The following is a 21,853-nucleotide window of genomic DNA, read 5'->3' as shown; positions in this document are numbered from 1 at the left end:
AGCCAGATTTGTAAGGTAGAATTGGGATTGTGATAGTGTGTGGGGGGTGGGAGGAAGAATTTAAGGACTAGAGGAAAGAGGAAAGTTATATGTTTCATCGTTGCTACCCTACACCCTGACTGGCTCATCTCCTCCCCACAACCCTTCAGTAAGGGGGGTGTTCAGTTGCCACCCAAAGGGCTTTGAGTCTCAACTCTGCACTCACCCACATTTACAATGATATATATTTTTTTCTTTAATGCTTGATACCTGATCCCTTCAACAGCTCGTGGTCACACAGGCTGGTGTGCTTCTTCCATGTGGGCTTTGTTGTTTCTGAGCTAGATGGCTGCTTGTTTATCTTCAAGTCTTTTAAGACCCCAGACGCTGTATCTTTTGATAGCCGGGCACCATCAGTTTCCTCACCACATTTGCTTATGTATATGTTTGTCTTCAGGGATTGTTTCAGGAAGGTGGGCAATCACTGATATGATATTTAGTTCTTTGATATCCGATAACAGGTCCTTTCTTCACCTGTGGTCAGACAGGCTGGCTGGCGTGCTTCTTCCATGTGGGCTTTGATGCTTCTCAATTGGATGGCCGCTTGTTTATCTTCAAGCCTTTAAGACCGCAAACGCTAAATATTTTGATAGCCGGCCACCATCAGCTTTCTTCACCACATTTGCTTATGCACACATTTTTCTTCAGCAATCGTGTCAGAAAGGTGTGTATCTTGGAATGCCAATGTAATAGAACAATGTAATATATGACAAAATAATAATTTATGAATTATGAAGGGTTCATGAGGTAGGGGGAGTGGGGACGAAAATGAGCAGCAGATATTAAGGGCTCAAGTAGAAGGCACATGTTTTGAGAATGATGATGGCAACAAATGTACATATGTGCTTGACACAATGGATGTATGTATGGATTGTGATAAGAATTGTATGAGCCCCCAGTAAAATGTTTAATTTAAAAGAAATAATTAGATGAATAAAATGAGTACAAGGAAAAAGAAAATATTCTAGAATTGATTGTGGTGATAATTGTACAGCTCTTCTTGATGCAACTGAATTATTGAATTGTATGACATGTGGATGAAGTGTCAATAAAACTGTTAAATATTAAAAATTAAAAAAGGACCTTAGACAGTATGCCAATTGATAGCCAAGCACCACGTGCTTTCTTCACTACACTTTGCTGTAGTGCCCATATTTCCAGCAATCTCTTCATAAAGGTCAGTATTGAGCAGGGCCCTTTGGGACAAACCAAAGTGCCCCACTGCAGGGAATACATGAGCTATCAGAGATAACAAAGGACACACATAGATGGAAGATAACATAGATGAATGGGACCTAGCAAAAATAAAATATTTGTGTACTTCAAAAGACTTCATTAAAAGAATAAAATGATAGCCCATAGGTTTTGAAATGATATTTAGTAATGTCATAGCAGAAAAAGGACTAATTACTAAAATCTGCAGTTTTACAAGCCTACAAAAAAAAAAAAAAGGACCCTTCAAGAAGGCAGGCAAAGGACCTAAAAAGATGATTCACAGCAGATGACAGTGGATTGGTTAATAAATACATGAACAATTGCTTCCCTTCACTAATCATCTGGGAAATTCAAGTCTAAACAACCGTGAGATACCATCTAACATCCATCACTATCGTCCAATTTCAAATCAAACTGAGAACAACAGATTCTGCAGAGGGTGGGGTTAGATTGGAACTCCTACCCATTGCTGTTGGGCTTGAAAATACACACAGGCCCTATGGAAGGTGATATGACAATATCTAAAACAGATGACAATTAAAATACCTTATACCCAGCAACACCATCACTGGACATATACCCAATAGAAATAGGAAACAGATCATGAATAGACATTTGATCCCCCATGTTCTTTGCAGCAGAGTTCAAGCTAGAACCAGCTTGTAGAAGATTAAAAACTAGATTAAAAATGAGAAGATTAGATTTAAAATGTCTGGTATATATATACAATGGAATACTATGCATCCTTCCTTCCCCCCAGTGAACCCATGAACACCTCACCACACGGAGATATCGTGAAGACATTATGCTGAGTAAAGCTAGTCAAACACAAAAGGACAGATACTGAATGATTCCACTGCTATAGAACCAAGCAGCTCAACAGGCACAAGCTCAGGTGTGGAGGGCATCCATCTGGTAGAGAGCCAGAGAGCCTGGTAGAGAGCCTGATCGGTGCTAATGAACCATACACCATCTGCTCTAGGTAAGTATTTTGAAGGTCACTTAGTCAAGGGGCACCTCACTTCAGCTGGGATAAAGTTGTCAAGAGAGGGGAAGAGGATCATGTCTACTGAGTGGTAGCCAGGTAAATCTATGGTAAGGGACCCCTGAACAGGTAGACAGCCTGATTAAAGGAATGAGGGATACTGACAGGGAAAACAATTTAGGGGAGGGGAGAGGGAGCAAACATGTCTGAGGGAACACAAATGCATGCTTGTTGGTAGCAAATGAGGGAGGACCAACCTCCAGTTGGGGGGAAGAATGACTGGTTTCTGGGTGTGACCTGGGGATGCAAACTGGTTGCCATGGAATGGTGAGACAATCAATCCTGGATTCTAGGCACATGGCATGCTCCAGAGGCTGCATTGGTGAGCTCGATACAGGGTCTCCACTGGATGAGCTGGATTCTAGCCCAGACACACTTGTAAATTGAGAACTTAAGCCAGAATATAACACAGTGTCTGAGGAAGCCAAAGACAGCTGTACCAAGATTGTTGAACTGTTGGTAGGCAGACAAACATGGTCTTGCTACATCAATACCATATGTTCTGTATTAAGATATGTATTATTCTGGTGAAACTGTGACTGACATTCTCAGTGATTATTATTGTAAATTTCCCTGACAATTATCCCCATTATTTGTGTAAATATCATCCAGCCAAGAAAGGATTTATTTTGTACAAGTGACTAATTCAGGTACTGTGTTGTGGAGTTGGCCTACACGGGCGCAATATCGTTCTTTCAAGAGAGCTTAAAATAATTAGCCCAGGGAGCTAATGAAAGACAATATTATAGGAAAATCATGATGCCCCAGGATGTGATTGATAAGATGCTCTACCATAAATTAACAAGGAAGTTTTAAAAGGGAGCCAAAGGCAGATAAAAAACAAACAAGCAACAACAACAAAAACACAGAATCAGGAATGGTTTGGGGGCCATCGCTAAATTGTGGCCACAAATCAGAACAATTAGTTCTTACATGATGGCTCTGCTCCATACTCGCTCCAAGAAGATCTGGGTGCTATGGCGAAATGTGCCAAAGAAAGTAGATGGTATCCGGCTAGCATATAGGCTTGTCTCCAAACAAGCAGCCATCTCAATGAGGTGTCAGTTAAGCCCACATGGAAGAGCACACCCCCATCAGCCACCGAAGGATCGTAATCACATCACCTGAAGTCACAGGAGGGATTAGTATCAGAGCCTAAATTGTGAAACTCCACCTTGCACAGTGGAAGCCCAAGGTTCATTTGTGGGAACTACATAGGATATAAGCCTCTGGTGAACAGCTCTATCCACAATTGAGGGATATGGTTTACTAAACAGAATGCATTATAGACAAATATGCAAGCTCAAAGGCTTAAATCTGATGGGAACAATTAAAACTTCGTCAATTGATTCCCCTCTCTGATGCACGCTGTACTTCATCTGGTTTTCAAAGTTTTCCGTAATTTTGTTTTCTTTTATGTGGTATCACATATTTTTCTTTCTTTTTAAAAAAATATATATATAATCTGGTATTGATGAACCTATAGAGCCAGCAAGTAGAATAAGGGTTTTAGGTGGGGAAGGAGGAGGCATACAGCAGTGGTGAGGAGACTGTAAAAAGGAGACACTGTCCAAGAATCCAGGAAGAAAAAGAATGTTTGGAAACGATTGGTGTAGCAAATATACAAGTATATTTGAAGTGAATGAACTATTCAATGATGATATATGTATTAACTCTCAATTAACAGTAAATCATTTTTAAAAGAAAGCGAAAGAATGAGGCAGCTATCATCTATCTGATATGCAGCTCGTCTCATGAATACTTAAGTTTTCTTGTAATGCAACCTGTTCATGGTGAGGAAACATTTGAAATTCAATATTTGTCATGATTTCATGACATGATTGATGTAATTGTATTACAATAATGTATTATAATGGAAAAGATTGTCATCTCTATTATAATAATAGTAAAATTAAAAGATATACAATTTAAAATTTTAAAATAAAAAACCTCTTCTGGGGTTTGCGATAGAAGTAAGTGAGAGCCCAGAACCATCTGCTTGGCCATGAGTTACCAACAACTCTGGCTTCCTTTAGCAGTCATATTGTCTTTTTATGAAAAAAATACCCAAATGAAACATTATCAATCATCCCTTAGAGTATAAGGTGATTGCATTATTAAAATAAAAACAATTATCCAAAGTCACAGAGTTTAAGATGACATTGTTAAGATGAGGAGTTTATGCTAGTAGGTCAAATTTGAGCTGCAGAGTTGTTTTGTACAGATTGATGTTTTAATTGATTGAGTTCTGTTTATATTGAGCATGGGGATTGATGCTAGGGGAAAATTCACTGTAATATTGCTTGTGAGGGCAGAGCCTTGCCTATCAGTATAATATCTGTCATATTAATGCAAGCATTGCATTGGGAGCATTGAGATACTAAATCTATAGCAGTTCTGGATCCTCTTTCATTGGACATCCTATAAGCCAGGTGTTTCACTGAAGGATCAATGACCACTACTTCGAGTCTGGGGGTGAGTGGCCCTCCCTTGCTTCCTCTCCTATCACAGAATTTCAGTCCTAAGTCCAAGAGCTGCAGGAAGTTTTTAGGTAGGTCTTAGTTCGTTCAATCAGGCTTCCAAGTCTAGTCCTTCTGGTGTGGCCTTTGGGGGATGACGGACGAGTTACGCCCTGTGAGGCCACTATCTTAGGTCATCATAGCGCTTAGGCCATGGCGTGGTCCACCGGGGATTGGGTAGAAAGGTATTCAAGTGTCTCCCCAGGAACACAGAACTGGTTTCATTCTCCCCTTACTTTCCCTACAATTATTGTTTACCATCCCTTCCCGATGTGTGATTGCTCCTGCCCATTTGGCCACCATACCCACTGAAAGAAATATAAGTACCTCTTCTGCAATGTAGACGCTCCCCTCCTCTCATCTTGACTTGATTTTCCAGTAAGGTTTTCCTCTTATTCCTCTGGAGAGCCTATTGATTTCTTGTAGCATGGTCTCAATGTTGTAAAGTGCCAAATGGAAGGTCATTCCCCCTTCGGGAAGCAGTGTGGCCCCCGCTGATGAGAGAGCTCTTCTGTCCAGGTGCTTTGGATACTGAGCACCTAAGGCAGTTGATGTATGCTTCGTGATCTTTCGTCAGACTTTCTATTCCCCTTTGTTTGGGACTCTGTCCTTAAGATTTGTTTAATGAGTGTTTCTCCTTTAAGTAGTGGACTCATACAATATTTGCCCAAGAGAACTTTTCCTCCATATTCAGGACGAGGTGGCACAGGGACAAAACTGCCCTATGGGAAAGGTCTTTGCTGCTTGCAGTGGCCTTGGCTCTAGGAGAGCAGCGTTTCTCATGGTGGGTGCTGTGGCAATAGCAGAAACTACCATCTGGGGCAACGTGGCCAAGGAGGGTACAGCTGGCAGCTTGAGAGCCCCAGTGACCCTGAAGACATTCTCTGACAATATTTCTTTGCTATTTATAAGATTTTTATTGGCTAATGTCTTCGAAGTGTATTACCTATTCCTTCTTGCTAGTCTGCTTTAATGAGCTAACACCTGTTCCCAAGGTTGACCGTGATGGCATTTGAAATGCTGGTGGCACGGCTTCCAGCAACACAGCAACATGCATGCGCCACAGGATGACAAACTCATAGATGATTGATGCGGATTAGTAATGTTGTTTTAAAATCTCTTCACTTTCCTATAAATAATGAGCTCAATACTGATTTCTGCCAGCTGACAAGACAGATGTTATCCAAATTTCTTGGCATAGAAGAGTGAGTGCTTCCAGCATCACATACATCAACAATCAATTGGTGTTCTGTCCATTTGGCCCAAATCTTCAGTGCGACGTGGATTTTTCTAGCTTCAATGCCATCGATACTAACTTCAATACTACCTCCTGAAGTAGCTGGACATCAGTCTTTATGATAGATCAATCTTTATGATCTATTTTGTAATCCAACATGTTAATTTTTGTGTTTCAAAAATAAATTTTAGTTTCAAAGTATATTACTTCAAAGGACATATTTTATAGAGAAATTCTTCTACATTTCACTGTCTTCCCTCATTTACCAAAATAATAGTATTGTTTTGTTCCTCAGTGCATTGTTTTAAGAAACTTGCATTAAATTTGTTTTCTGATGAGGTTTTTATCTCTAAAATAAATTATGTCTTTCTCTAGAGAAGTAATTTAATTGTATGGATACCTTATTTTGGTTTTTAATAAGGTTAAGTCTAATTGAAGATTATAAAATTCAATATTACGTTATTGTTTACTATAGGTCACATGAAGAACCTCTAATGCCAGAGTTCTTTTCCATTGAGAAAATTATTACTAAAGTATTACTTAAGGTTAATGTGATCAATTTGAAAGACAATTATAAGTAATGAAAAGTTAGGAGTAGAAAGAAAAATAATTCCTGAATTATAATTTGTGCTTTCTATTATCTAAGATAAATGCTAGGTTTCCATTCTATTGCTGTCCAGGGGAAAATAGTAAACCTTTGATTATTCTGGAACTGCTTATACGGTATTTTAATTATTCAGGCAATTGACTTCTCTTTCTTTCTGCTGAATGACTTTTGCCCATTTTACCCTTCATTTGCACCATGAAAATTAGAAGAACTCAAAAACATGAAACACAGGTGTTTCAATCTAGTTTTTTGGGGGGAATTGAATAAATGGTAGAGAATGAATGTAAGCCACTTGCTAAATACCTATGGATTATCTACAAACATTTAATAAATCATCTTTGTCATTATTACAGGTAATTGAGAGTTAATTACATGTAGTTTTAAAATGAGCTTTCTTAACCACGCATCCAACAAAATCGTTACTATTGCTGATTTGTGCCTTCTTGCAAGCATAATAGCATGTATGTGTGATATTGTTAACTAAAAATTATAAATATGATACAAGTATCATATCTCTTCTCGGTTAGAATATATTATCTTTACAGTTGAAGAGGCTGTCTTCCCAGACATAACAGAGTAAAACATATTCTTTAAGCCACCATATCATAATATATGCAAGTTTCATTAAGAATAAGATATGAGTTATCATTTGTATTTTTCCAAGTGTGAATGGATGAACATGTATTGTGAATGTGGCGTTGAACTGGACACAGTTTAAAAGGTCCTTGAGTTCAGTCTCACTCCTTTTGCTTCTTTCTGTAATGCAGTTGCTCCACCATACACTCAATACATGCACTCATTACAGGATCTATGTGCCTGAAAACTGCTCACGATCTATGAAGCACTTTCAAAGAAGCACTGCCTATGCACCAAGGGCAGGGCAGATAAAAGTTAAGAAATAAATGATGGAAAATTTTGTTTCCTCCTACCGCACTTTGCCTGGATAGTTAAATACTTGGCTGTTAAGCCAAAATGTCAGAGGTCCTAAAATATCCAGTTGCTTCACAGGAGAAAATCCTGATGATCTAATCCTAAAGATTAGAGCCAAGAACATCCTCTGAGGGTGCTCTGCTCAGTCCTATGTGATCACTGTGAGCTGAGAATCAAGAAACTCTACCAAAAAAACAAAACAAAACCTTAACTATCATTGGATCGACTCTGATGCCTAGTGACCCTAGAGGACAGGTTAGAACTGCTTCTGTGCATTTCAGAGACAGTAGGTCTTTGCTGGAGTAGAAACTCTCCTATTGCTGCTGTCAAGCAGCTGGCAGTTTTGAGCTGCCAAAAATGAGGTTAGCATCCAATGATGACCACTATGCCGCCAGAGATGGCTACTCTGAGGACTGAGATGGGCCTAATCCAAGTCATAGTATTTTCAGTGGCCTCGTTTGCATGTGAAAGGTGAATATTGAATAAGGAAAATTGAAAAATCAATGAATTTGAGCTATGGTGCTCAGAAGATGAAAATACCATGGATGGCCAAAAGAAACAAAAGAAACAAAACAAAGCAAATGTGTGTTAGAAGAAACACAGCTAGAATCCTTATCAGAAGCAAAGATGACAAGACTTTGTTCCATGCACAGCGGGCCTGTTGTCAGGGGAGACCAGTACCTGCCTGGACATCAGGCTTGGTCAAGAAGAGGAGGAAGCTTTTGCTGCTTCTTTGTTTTCAGAGGAGCCCGTCAACAAGTTGGGTTGATGTAGAAGCTGCAATGATGACCTCAATCACAACAAAACGTTAAGGATGGCTAGGGACCAGACAATGGTACCTCTGTTAGACATGGGGCTGATCTGCGTCAGAACCCACTCAATGGCACTTAGTGACAATAACTATGTGTGGGTGGGTGTGTATTATCAATTGAAAGTAGCATTTCTAGCCAATGAAAACTTCAGCTAGGGACTGTATTAAAATATGTAAAATGCAGGATAAGGCAATATCTTTCAATACATAAATACCTAAAAGTATGGAAGGACAAAATGAGGTCAAGTAAGCCTAATATCAATGCTATTAGGCAGACATGGATCCGAAGACATCATGACCACTCTAGAAAGGACCAATTATTAGTGTTGATATATTTCCTTAGGTAGATTTTCCAAATGACCAAAATAAAGTTGGGTTCATACATACGTAAAGAAGACTGAAAAAAATGAAACTAAAATTGGTGAAGTGTTTATTCAAAGTTGCGCTTGCAAGATACACACATTAATAGAAGACGGTCAAAGTATAAAAATGATAAAAAGTGAAAATAGTAAGATAGAGGGAAAGCATGTTGCTGTTGTTGCTGTTGTTAGTCGTTGTGATGTGTGCTGAGTTTGCCCTAATCCATAGTGAGCCTGTTCAAAAGAGGAGGACACACCGCACAGCCCTGTGCCATCCTCACCGTTGCTCTTATGCTCGAGCCCATGCATGCGGCCGCTGTGAACCCTTCTTGTTGAAGGGCTTAGACTTTTTCATGGTCCTTCTTCTTCACCAAACAGTGTCCTTCTCCAGGAACTGGTCTTTTCTGGCAACATGTCCAAAATATATTAGAGGAAGTCTTGCCATCTTTGTCTGTAAGGAGCATTCTGGCCCTTGCTTTTTTCAATAAGCTTCAGTTTGTCCTTTTAGATGTCCAGGATACTGCCATTATTCTTCTCCAGAACCACGATTCAAATGTGCATTCGTCTGGGTGCTTGAGAGAAACAATTCCACAGAAACGCGTATGCATAACAGAGTTTTCTATGGAGGGTAAGTGTACATCAAGAAAACAGCCCAACCCAGTGCTTCCCAAGCCCTCAAATCCAACATTAACCCATATGTCTAACACAGATCCACAAAGTCCTCCTCCATCTCACAAAATGCATGCAGTGATGCCGACTTCAGGAGGAAAGACAATTCAGTGAAGGTGTAAGCATCTCAGCACTGACAGGGGTCTCCACACGCGTGCTCCAGTACACAAGGCTACATCAGGGTAGGTCCACATGGCTTCTCCTAGAGGAAGTCTTGCAGGAAGTGAGCCTTGCCATTTGAAGCAGGGAACTGGCTAAGGCAGCTGCACCCTGGTCCAGTTCACCGAGCCATTTATCTCTCTGTCCTTCAAGTGTTTAATCTTCAATCTTTTCTCTATCACATGATGTTACGTACCGGCCCAGGTGTGAGTATTTTGGTCTTCCTTACACTGAGTTGTAATCCATTCTGAAGAAGATATCTTGATTTTCACCAGAAAGTACTTCATTTCTTCCTCACTTTCAGCAAGCAAAGTTGTGACATCTTCATATCATAGGTTGTTAATAAGCATTACTCCTATCCTAAAGCCACACTCTACTTCACATAATCCAGCTCCTCTCTATGATTTGTTCAGCATATAGGTTGAATAAGTATGGTGAGAGTATACAATCCTGATGCACACCCTTTCCTGATTTTACACATCAGCACTATGTCCTTGTTCTGTTCTCACAACTGCCTCTTGTACAAATTCTGGATGAGCACAATGAAGTGTCCTGGAATTACCATTTTTCTCAAGGTTATCCACAGCATATTAGGGTCGACACAATCAAATGCCTTTGCATGGACAATGAAACACAAGTAAACATATTTGTGGCAGCCTCTTCGTTGAATCAGGATTCATCTGACATCAACAATGACATCCCTTGCTCCACGTCCTCTTTTGAGTCTGGACTGACCACCTGGTAGTTCCCTGTCAATGTTCTGCTGCAACCATTATTGGAAAATTGTAAGCAAAAATCTGCTTGAGTAGTCTCCTGGTTCACCTTTCTTTGCAATGAGCATGAATATGGGTCAGTTCTAGGCAGTTGACCAAGTACCTATCTTCCAAATTTCCGGTCAGAATGAGTGAGTTCTTCCAGTGCTTCTTCAGCTTGTTGAAACATGCCAATGGGCGTTCCATCAATTCCTGGAGCCTTGTTTTTGGCTAATGCAGGCAATGCAGTTTGAACCTTTCCCTCAGCACTTGGTTCTTACCCATATCTTACCAGCTGCCAGGGCGGAAAGCTGACTACTTCTTTTTGTAATAGACACAGTAGTCGTTCCATCTTTTCTTGATGCTTCCCGTGCCATTCGATATATTGCCTACAGAATCTTCTAATTTTGCAATTTCATATTTGAGCTTTTCTTCAATTCTTTCAGCTTCAAATATACTGAGTGCATTATTCCCTGTCATTTTTCTAATTCTATACCCTTTCCATTTCATTATAATATTTGGCTTTATCTTATTGAGCTTCCCTTTGGAATTTTCTACTCAGTTCTTGACTTCATCCTTTCTTCCATTTCTTGTAGCTACTCTATGATTAAGGGCAAGTCTCAGAATCTCTTCTAATATCCAGTTTCTTTCTTTCTTTCTCTCTTTCTTGTCTTTTCAATGATCTTTTGCTTTATTTCATGAATGATGATTTTGATGTCCTGCCTCTCTGGTCCATCTGGTCTTCTGGTCTTCTCTCAGTGTTCAAATCATCAAATCTGTTCTTGATATTTTCTCAAAATTCAGATGAGATAGATTCGAGGTCATATTTCGTCTCTGGTGGACATGTTTTGATTTTCTTCAGTTTTATCCTGAACTTGGATGTGAGCACTTGAAGGTTTGTTCCACAATTGGCCCCTGGTCTTGGTTTAACTGTTGAAATTGAGCTTCTGCACTATTTTCCCACAGATAGAGTACGTTTGCTTTCTGTGTTTTTCACCTGGGAACGTCAAATGTGTTTAGTAGTTTTGTGTTTTGAAAAATGTCTTTTCTATGAACAAGTCATCGGTTTTACAACATTCCATGACACGATCTCCAGCTCCATTTTTATCACCAAGTCCATAGCTTCCAACTGCTATTTCTTCCTTTGTGTTTCCATCTTTTGCATTCCAATAACTCACCAATAACTATCAATACATCTTGATTGGATGTGTGATCAATATCAGATTAAAATCATTGATAGCATTAGGAAATTCTTCCTTATCACTAGCTTTTGTGGTTGATGCATAAACTTGAATGATAATTGTATAGATTACATTTCCTTGAAGACTGATAGATGTGATCCCATCACATATGGCATTGTACTTGACGATAATTTAGCAATATCCTTTCTAACAATAAATGCCAAGACATTCCTCTTCATTGTGTTATTTAAGGCATAGGAAAACATATGATTTTTCAGATTTAGCATGGTCAAAACCAGTCCATTCCAGCTCATGAAGGCCTACGATGTCCATCTTCATGAGTTCCCTTTCATTTTTGACCACTTCAAATTATCCTGAATTCTTATCGCATTCCAAGTTCTGATCATTAGCAGAGTTTTGCAGCTGTTTTTCCTTACCTTGAATCATACCCATCAGTAAGTGGGGCTCTGGAAGGCTCCACCACCACAAGCTTACAGGACTTATGCCACTCTGGTCGACTCCCCTCCAAGAAACCATCTCCTTTCTCACATTCCCAGTGCCCTCTTACCTGAGGGTGCCGATCAGCAGCAGCATTTCTGACAATGGCCTGCTTCCTTTGTTTAGCATTTCACTATTTCACAGTTCTTTGACGCCGGGTGCATAAGGCTTTCAGTGGCTTCAGTCTCCGAACTGGCAGTCAAGACCTTCCTCATTGTCTGTTCTTGTATGGAAGTGCTGCTGAAGCCTGTTCATGTTGGAGATCCTGCTGACATTTGAAATACCAGTGACTTGGCTTTCAACATTACAGCAGCACACAAGTCACCACAATACTGCAAACTGACAAACAGCTGCTGCCTCATATCAACCCTAAGTAAGAGAAAAAGAAACAAAATCCAATATTGTCATCCTGACAATTGCTATGTTTGAGAGCATTATTATAAACACTGTATCAATCCATTTCCTCAAGGGTCCTACTATTTTTTAAATGCCCTTCTACTTTACCAAACATAATGCCTCCTTGGACTGGCCTCTCCTGACAACATGTTCAAAGAAGATGACACACAGTCTTACCATCCTCACTGGAAGAAGCATGTTGGCTATACTTCTTCCAAGACAGATGTGTTTGCCTTTCTGGCAGTCCACGGCACTATTGATATTCCTTGCCTGCGCCATAATTTAAATGCATCAATTCTTCTTTGATATTCATTATGATGTAAAATTTCACATGCATATGAGAAGATTGAATTAAAAATCTGGTTTGAATCACGAACTGTTTAGTCTTTAAAGTTTCATCCTTTCTCGTCCATATTTTAAAGAGGGCTCTTGACAGTTACTTCCATGAGCATTGATTGTATGTTGAAGTAAGATAAAAATCCTTGACAACTTGAATCTTTTCTCTTTTTGTCATGATGCTACCTATTGGTCCAGGTTTGGGGGTTAGCTTTATTCACATTGATTTGCAATGCAGACTGAAGGCTAGAGACCAGCAAGAAGTCAGGTGCGCCTCACTTTTAGCGAGCAAGGCTGTGTCATCCTAATCTTGCAGGTTGATAATAAGCCTACCCCCATCCTGAAGGCATTTTATCCTGAATATAGTCTATCTTCTTGGATTATTTGCCAAGCATACAAACTCAGTTAAGTATGGTAAAAGGATAGAACCCTGGAAAAAAACTTTTTTTTTCCTGATTTTAAACTACACATTGTTCCCTCATTCTGTTTCAGTGCCTGTCTCTTCCTCTACTACAACTATCCATGGACACAACGAGACGTTCTTGTTCTCATTGCTACACATGGCTTGTCACTACAGAGGACAGCACTGGAGATGTAGGCTGGGGACAGTAAGCAGTCTGCCTGGTCCACATGGGATCAAATTAAGAGGGAGGGAGAGTGGGGTGGGGGGTGAGAGAGAGAGAGAGAGAAAACCTTAATCTGTCCCACCGAGCCTCAAGGATAACATTTATGCTCAGAGCAGCCAATGCACAAAGAGAAACATAGGGTTGACCCCAACCCAAGGTATACTGACGACCCCTCACTGGCGCACAGTGCTACCGGGGACTATGCTGGAGACACAGTGTGCCTGCTCTGACCCCTCCACAGTGGGGCAAATAATGATGAAAGCGCAACAGATGAGCGAGGAAGGAGAGTCACACACTACCCGAAGGGTCCTGAGAGCAGACTACTGACTCCGGGGCAGTACTTTGCACCCCATCAGACCTGGTTGGAGACGTTCATAAAGTCAGCAGATAGATCTGGTATTATATTTAGGCTTAAATATTAATCAATTAATTAGTAAAATATTAATTTTTATTTTATGGATATATGTATATATATATATAATATACAGGATAGACAAGCCTGAGGAGAAAGCATGGGGGCTGATGGTTCTATGGGGAGTGGGCGACATGGGAGAGGAGGAGATGGGGAAAGGGGACCAGGGAGTCAGCAAACGCAGGAACACATCAGCAAGGAAGGAAAGTTAACTTCAAGAGATCTAAAATCAATGGCAGGGGAGGGTGTAGACTACCAGGTGGAGCTTGATCAATTGTAATGTAGCTGAGAGGAATTACTGAGACCTGAATAAACTGGGGACATGATAGTGAGGCAGATGGAAATAAAAGGAAATAGAGGAAAGAACTAGGATGCATAATCTATTTATCTATATATAGTCATGTACATATGTAAATATATTAATATATCATGACAGGGGTATTGGTCTATGTACATAATGTATCAAGGAAGCAGGCAGACGGTGAGCCTTTACTTAAGTGTTCCCTGAGCACAAGGACATTTTGCCAAGTAACCTGGCACTGACCTACTCACTGTCCCGACGTGATCACTGGAGATAAAATGGGTACATAAGTAAATGGGGTGAAGAAAGCTGTTGGTGTCTGCCTGTTAAAGGATATAGCTTCTGGGGTCTTAAAGGCTTGATGTTAAATAAGTGGTCGTCTAGCAGGGAAGCAACAAAGCCCACATGGAAGAAGCAGAAAAGCCTGTGTGATCATGCGGTGTTGGTAAGATCAGGTATCAGAATATCAAAAAACAAGAAATTTTATTGATTTGAAGGAGAGTGGAGACCCAAAGCCCAAATGTAGACAACTGGACATCCCCTCCCAGAAAGGTCACACAGAAGGGATGATTCAGCCAGGGTGCAGTGTAGCACCGACAAAACACACAAGATTCCTCTGGTTCTTTAATGCTTCCTCCCACCCACTACTATGACCCCTGTTCTACCTCACAATCCCGCTAGACAGGAGTATGCACATTGGTACAGATAAGAGATTTTGTTTGACACATGGAATCCAGGACAGATCAATCCCTCAGAAACAGTAATGGGAGTAGTCGTATCATGGGCTTGGGACAGAAAGGGGAAACTGATAGAAATGATGGAGGTATAACCACACACACACACACACACACACACACACACACGCACACACACACACACACACTGAGGGGGAACAGATTACAGAAACACAGGTAAAGGAACACAGTGGATAGTGTAATATATGGAAAAATTAATATATAATTTCTCAAGGGTTTATGAGGGTGGGAAGGTGGGTGAGGGAGGGAAAAAAAGAAGAGCTGGTACCAAGGGCTACAGTAGAAAGAAAATGTTTTGAAAATGACCATGACAACTTTTGCACAAGTTTTCTTACTATAATTGATTTGGGGTTGTTGTAATATCTTTAAGAGCCCCCAATAAAATTATTCAATAAAAAAACAAAAATTAAAATAAGAGCTAAAATACAATAGGGGCATATCGAATCTGAATTTATAAATATCTTGGGAATAGAGTTGATGCATTGAATGCTAAAGGCTAACAATCTCATAAATTGTGGGATGACTTCAAAAACAACATATTTGAAGAAATCAAAAGGTCATTAATTGACAGGAGTAAAAAGATTACGAAAATGGGTGTCAGAAGAGATGCTAAAACTTTCCCTCAAACTTGGAGTATGAAAAGTGAATGAAATAAATTACAAGTAAAAGCACCATAGCTATTAAAGGAAGAAGTATAGATTGTACTGAAGGCAGTAGCAAGAAACGGTCCTCGGAGTGATGGAGTACCCACTACAATCGCTCAACAAGCTTATGCAACACCTCCCTGGCCAGAAGATGGGTAGAGATCCCCAGCTGTGCTCATTCTAAAGAAATATGACCCAGCAAAAGTTATTGAATGATATCAAAGTTACATAGAAGAAAAGTGCTGCTGAAATTTATTCAAAAACAGATGCAGCAATTCATTAACAGGGAGCAGCAAGGAATTCAAACCAAATTCAAAAGACAACATAATACAAGGAGTATCAGTGTCAAAATGGATCTTGGCTGAAAGCAGAGACCACTCCAACAATGTTTACTTGTGCATCATTGGTTATTCAACAGTACCAGACTATGTGGAGCATCGCAACCTCTGGGTGGTGATGCAAATGATCAGAATTTGAGATCACTTACTTGTGCCAGTCAGAACCTGTACACAGATTGCAGAAAAGGCCTTTGCACGGAGCAAATGGTCCTGCACTTCTTACAATCAGGGAAGTTGCCGCAGGGTTCATTTCTTCCATCGTACTTACTCAGCCTGTATGCTGAGCAAATACTGAGGAGCTAGACTGTGTGAAGAAGAAAGAGCATCAGGGTTAAAGGAAAGCAGAGACTACAACTCGTGTGCTAAAGAAAATTGTACTTGAAGCAGTTAGTAGTCGAGATCCCTATTACTTTCACTTCTAGATGTTTCAAGGCTCTTTACTGCTGTAAGCAATGAAGCAAAGTTCCCTCTTGATCCGGATCCTGCATCCGACTGGTCTCTGTCCAATGTTTCTGAGTTGAGTTATGACTCCTTACCTGAGGCCCCTCCGGCAAACAGACAACTCCACTTTGGATTGGGGACTTAACATCCTCCACAACCACGGGAGCCCTTCCTTTAATGATTACGGAGTTGTCGGATATTTTCAGACAATTGTGGAACCCTGGGCTAAAAGGGAATATACTTATTGGTTGAGATCAGTGATGATGGTATGGTATAGGACTTTGGAAAAATCAGTCATTTTGGGCATCTTCGATCTTCACCTAATCGAGGTCACTTTATTTTAAGTTTTCTAAAATAAATTATTTTACACAAAGTAAATATTTTTTCTACTCCTTCCTCCACCCTTTATTGTTCTTTTATTTTGGATACTGCCTTACCATAGTTCTAAAGACAGACACGCTGTATTGGTGTTTTACGTGCGGGTTTGATTGGTCATCTTATAAAATCATAACTCTGGTTGTGTTCTCTTAATTCTGAGAACACATGAATGGCTGGACTAAAAAAGCTTGAATTTTCCTATGCTAGTAGAGCTAGACATTTAAGAGGTTTTCTTTTAGTTTATTGCTCTCGTTAAAATTTTGGCTCTTTTTTGCACACATATTCTCACCTTTTCCTATTCCAACATTCATTTCTATTTTCTAATTGTCCCTAATGTGAATTTTGGCATACATTACCCTAGGAGAAACTTTAAAAAAATTATAGAAGTTCATTATTCCAAAGCATTTTCCCATAGAGAATAAACCAATTAAAGACAGTATATCTAATTTGACTCTATCTGTCATGATTTTAGATGTTGCTCACGGGAGGTGAAAGCTTTGGTAAGCTTCCAAAGTAAATGTATTAAATTCCTCCCAGAAAATTTATATTCCTCTGCTTTTGCACATTTCAATTTGTGTCATTTAGAGTTGCTCTATATATTTCATTAGGGAGCCTAATTGATCTCGGCACATTATTTATAGAAAACACCTTCAGCCTACAAAGTTCCAGTGTAATTACTTATTAAGATGTTACTTGCATTGTTCACAGCACCTTAACAGGTACAAAATAAAATGGAAATCAAATTTATTTTTCCTTCAATTTTACTTAAACTCATCTAATTCATAGTTTCTAAAACATTATTTCAATCTCCTAAGGCATTCTTTCACTATTATGTACAGAGAACAGCTGTGGGCATATGTGCTATAAAAACTGGATTGATATCATTTCTGTTACTAACCACTTGAAAAAATTCGAAGATAATGGATTTTACTGCTACAAAAAATGCTTTCCTAGCAACTGACATATATCCCAAGGTTATGAGACTGATAAACTCTTTCAGAAATCAGAAGAATTTGGCCCTAATTGTAAATGTGTTTAGACTTAAGTCTTCTGATTCATGGTATGATATAAGGCGTTAACTCAGTTCTTAGTTTTCAGGTCAATAGAAGTTGGATTGATGAGGACTAAGGTAAAATCAATTATGAGGAGAAAACTATGTTAATCCTAAAAATCCATAAGTATTGGGGTTAGTTTTTATACAATTCTATCATTTACTAGCTGCATGACTTTTGTAGATTTACCATATTATTTAGTTTCATTGTTTATAAAATTATAATAGTATCTCACCTTTCTTAAAGTGATGTGTTAATAGATTTCTCAGAGGAATGTGTTAATCGATAGTGTCAATAAAGTAGTACACTGCCTGACATGATATTTTTATAAGTGATCACTACATCATTATTTCTTCCCATATCTTTTCACAAATAAAAAGAGATATATAACTACAGTATTTACTAATTCTGTCTTTCTTCAATCCATTAAACAGTGGTTTGTTAATTCATAATCACTATAAAATCCAATCTCCTACAATATCTTCAAAAGCTGTTTAACATGACCCAACATTCTAAACTGTGTAGAAGTGGCACCTTTTTTAAATCTGCATGTCAGTAACCTAAGCCATATGTTAATTTAATTATTACTATTATTATATTAAAATTAAAACATAAGTATTCCTCTTGATAATGATATGCTCTTATTAACAGTGAACTGGTTTGCAGGATATGGACTAGTTCAGGATTGCTCACCAACATTAAAAACAAAAAATACAAAAAGTCCTATTCTACAAATGAATTCACTTAAACACTGTACTTGGAAGGACTTTCGAAGGGCAGTATAGTGGGAATGGTTACATAGTGCTAATCAAAATCAGATATTTCTTAAGCCAGTACTGAATTTCTCTGAAAACTGGGTGGCCATGGTGAATCTGTATAAATTGAATGATCTTTTTTGTTTTAGAGAATGCACCTTGATAGGTCTCAAGTTTCCAATTTTATAAAGTGTTATAAAGACACTATTGGATGAAGACACCTAATCAATTTTTGAATAATCTTAAGGTCAACTTTCCACATAAAAAATGTTTTTTGTCATTGGGAAAAAGATGGAAATGACATTCTTAAATTTTCACAACAACTAGGCCACTGGTAAGTTTGTAAACTGCTTAATACACATGCAAATTATAACGCTACGGCCACTAAGTACATGTAGCTCATCATTGGGGGGACCTACATGAGACATCTGCCACCACAGATTGCCATAAAAAGATGAGCTCTGACTTCTTCCACTTCCATGAAGCTCTTTACTTATTCATGTAAGAATCATCAGGAAACAATGCACTTGAAAAAGGAAACTGATGAATGCTTAATTTTTATAAAATTTCATTATTATTAATGGGCCAGAGCAGATGCTAAACTATATTGTTGTATTCCATCACTGTTTCTCTTAGTATACTTTGCCTAATCATTCTCACTTAATACTCACAACTCCTTTCAGAGAGGCATCCCTACATCCATGCCACCACTGAAATTGTGGGCACAGATCAATAACTAGCTCAAGCACATAGTCAACTTGAAATTAAAACCAGTTTACAAATGTATTGCATGCCTCTGTATATCGCTTCTAAAATATTGAGGGGTGGGATAATTATAACCTGACAACTCTTTCAGAAGCAGTTCTTTCCTATTTAATCCAAGAGTTTTGAAAATGGTTTAAATTATATGCTTGTTACAGTTTTGGAAGTGATTAACTCTCTCCAATCCATCTGTGAAGTAATCTCAAATTCAAAGACTATTCACCAGTTTACTTAAAATCACCAACCATATCCAGATAAATTTGTTTTCAGAACATTGCTGACTTTAATTACTAAAATTCTGGCAAATCAAAATAAAGCAAATAAAAAGGCAGTGTGTTAACTTCTACAAGGAAAGTGGCACTTTGCACCATGCAGTTAGAGTTGGCAGGATGTTTTATAGAACATTCACTTTATAGCCTTTCTTACTTTGTGTACAAAAGATGGTTCTACTTCCTACACAGGCCAGAAATAGATCAAGTTCTTTTAACCCAGTGAAGAAGAAACATACTAGTTAGGACATTTTACTATTCAAGTAATTTCAAGCCATCAACTTTCTAAAATGATACTTTAGCTCATGAAGTACTGAAAAGTTCTTAAAAACATAAGTATCACTTATCACATATCTCAACTGAGAAAGTTCATGTGATTCAGCAAGATGGAGCTTTACATATATATAAATTTTCATGATAGGCTTCAGTTCTACTATTTTTTTAAAGAGGTACAAGGCATCAAACTAGTGATAAAGTTCAAAAACACCATCATCAAGGATTATTAGGGAAATGGTTCGGATTGAAAGTTATATTACATGATGACTTTCCTATGTTCCACACCTCCATTTTCTTACGAATCAAGATAAATCAAGTGGTAGTTCTAATTGGAGTGGCAGGTTGACGGTGAGGTTATGGGTTAACCCCCACCATCATTTGATGTTCTTTTATTTGGAAAATTACAGTTTGAAGATGTGACTAATTAACTGAGTCTGAGATCGTGTTAGACTAGGGGGGATACTAGCTCAGTATGGGAAAAATACCTAGAGATTATGGTTATACTGCGGTGAAATAGCAATGAGTCATGTTTCAGAGGAATGTCTGGACATGCTAGGAGCTGGAAGAGGCAAGGAAGCTCTAGAAGATGTGGAAACCATGTCCTTGATGAAAGCATTCATTTGGACAGAGTCTCCATGATTGCGGAAGAATAAATATCTCGTAGTTGAAACCACCCACGTGGTGACTTTTACAAAAGCCTAGAACAAACTGATGAATGGAAAAAGATATTTAAAAATTCACCTCCTTATGGACGGGAGTGACCCTTTAATTTTGTCATTGAAATGTGCACCAAATGCAGGGCTGTTTACTGGTAGAGCCTATGCATTTGGTTCTGATTCACAGTGAAACTATGTACGATAGAGCAAAACAGTGGCCTGTCCTAAACCATCCTCACAATTGTTCTTATCTTTGACGTGATAGCCACTGTCTCGATCCATCTGGTCAAGGTTCTTCCTCTTTCTCACTTTCCTACTTTAACACGCATGATGTCATTTTTCAGAAAATAGATCCACTCCAGAAAACATATCCAGTGCATAAAACAAAGTCTCAGCACTCTAAGATCAATTTACTTGCTCGTGTGATACTCTGTGGTATTTTTAATATTCTTCACAAGCATTATCCTTCAAATGCATAAAGTCTTCAATTTTCCTATTCAATATCCAAATGCCGAATGCATTCAAGGCGATTGAAAATATCCTGGGAGGTGCACCTTAGTCTTCAAGTAACAGCCTTGCTTTTCAACACTTGAATGGCCTTGAATGGCCCAATGCTGTGCATTCTTTTGTCTTGACTGCTGCTTCCATTGCCGTGGGTTGCGGATCCAAGCAAGTTAAAGTCCTTCGCACTAGGTTTTTTCTCTATTTATCATGACAGTGCCTACCAGTTAAGTGGTGAGGGCTTTGGTTTTCTCTACATTGAGCTGGAATCCATGGGAAAGGTCGCCCTCCTCGGTCTGTGTCGACGAGTGAGTGCTTTAAGTCCCCCTCGCTTTCAGCAAGATCATGTCCTCTTCCCATCGCAGGTGGTTCAATAACTTTCCTGCAATCCTATGCTACATTCTCCTTCATAAAATCCGGCCTCTCCCCTAGTCCCTGAGCACACACAGTGAATAAAGATGGCAGTAGGAGACAGTCAGGTCTCACTTTTCCTGATTCCAGACCATGAAGAAGTGTGTTCTCACAACTTTGATGCATCTGCAAGTTCTGCGTGAACACAATGAAGTGTTCTGGAATCCTGTTCTGAAGGCTCTCCAGGGGCTTTCCTAACATACTCACAGTGGAATAGCCATAAAACACAAGTGAACCTCTTTCTGGTATTCTCTGATTTCAGTCAAGATCCATCTGACATCGAGTCATATCCTTTTTCCCATAGCTTCTTCTAAGTCTGGGCATAACCTCTGGTGGCTCCTTGCCAAAATACTGCTGCAACATTTATTGGATGATCATCAGCAAAATTTTGCTTAACTATAATATTAATGATATTACTCTATAACTTAAGCACTCTATTTTGTTACCTTTCTTTGTAGTGGGTGCATATATAGATATCTTCCAGTCACTTAGCTACTTTCCAATTTTCACCATAGACACATGA

This window comes from Tenrec ecaudatus, chromosome 2 (genome assembly GCF_050624435.1).
Source record: "Tenrec ecaudatus isolate mTenEca1 chromosome 2, mTenEca1.hap1, whole genome shotgun sequence".
Classification (NCBI taxonomy): Eukaryota; Metazoa; Chordata; class Mammalia; order Afrosoricida; family Tenrecidae; genus Tenrec; species Tenrec ecaudatus.
The sequence above is the reverse complement of the archived record's forward strand: the minus strand, read 5'-3'. Positions refer to the sequence as shown.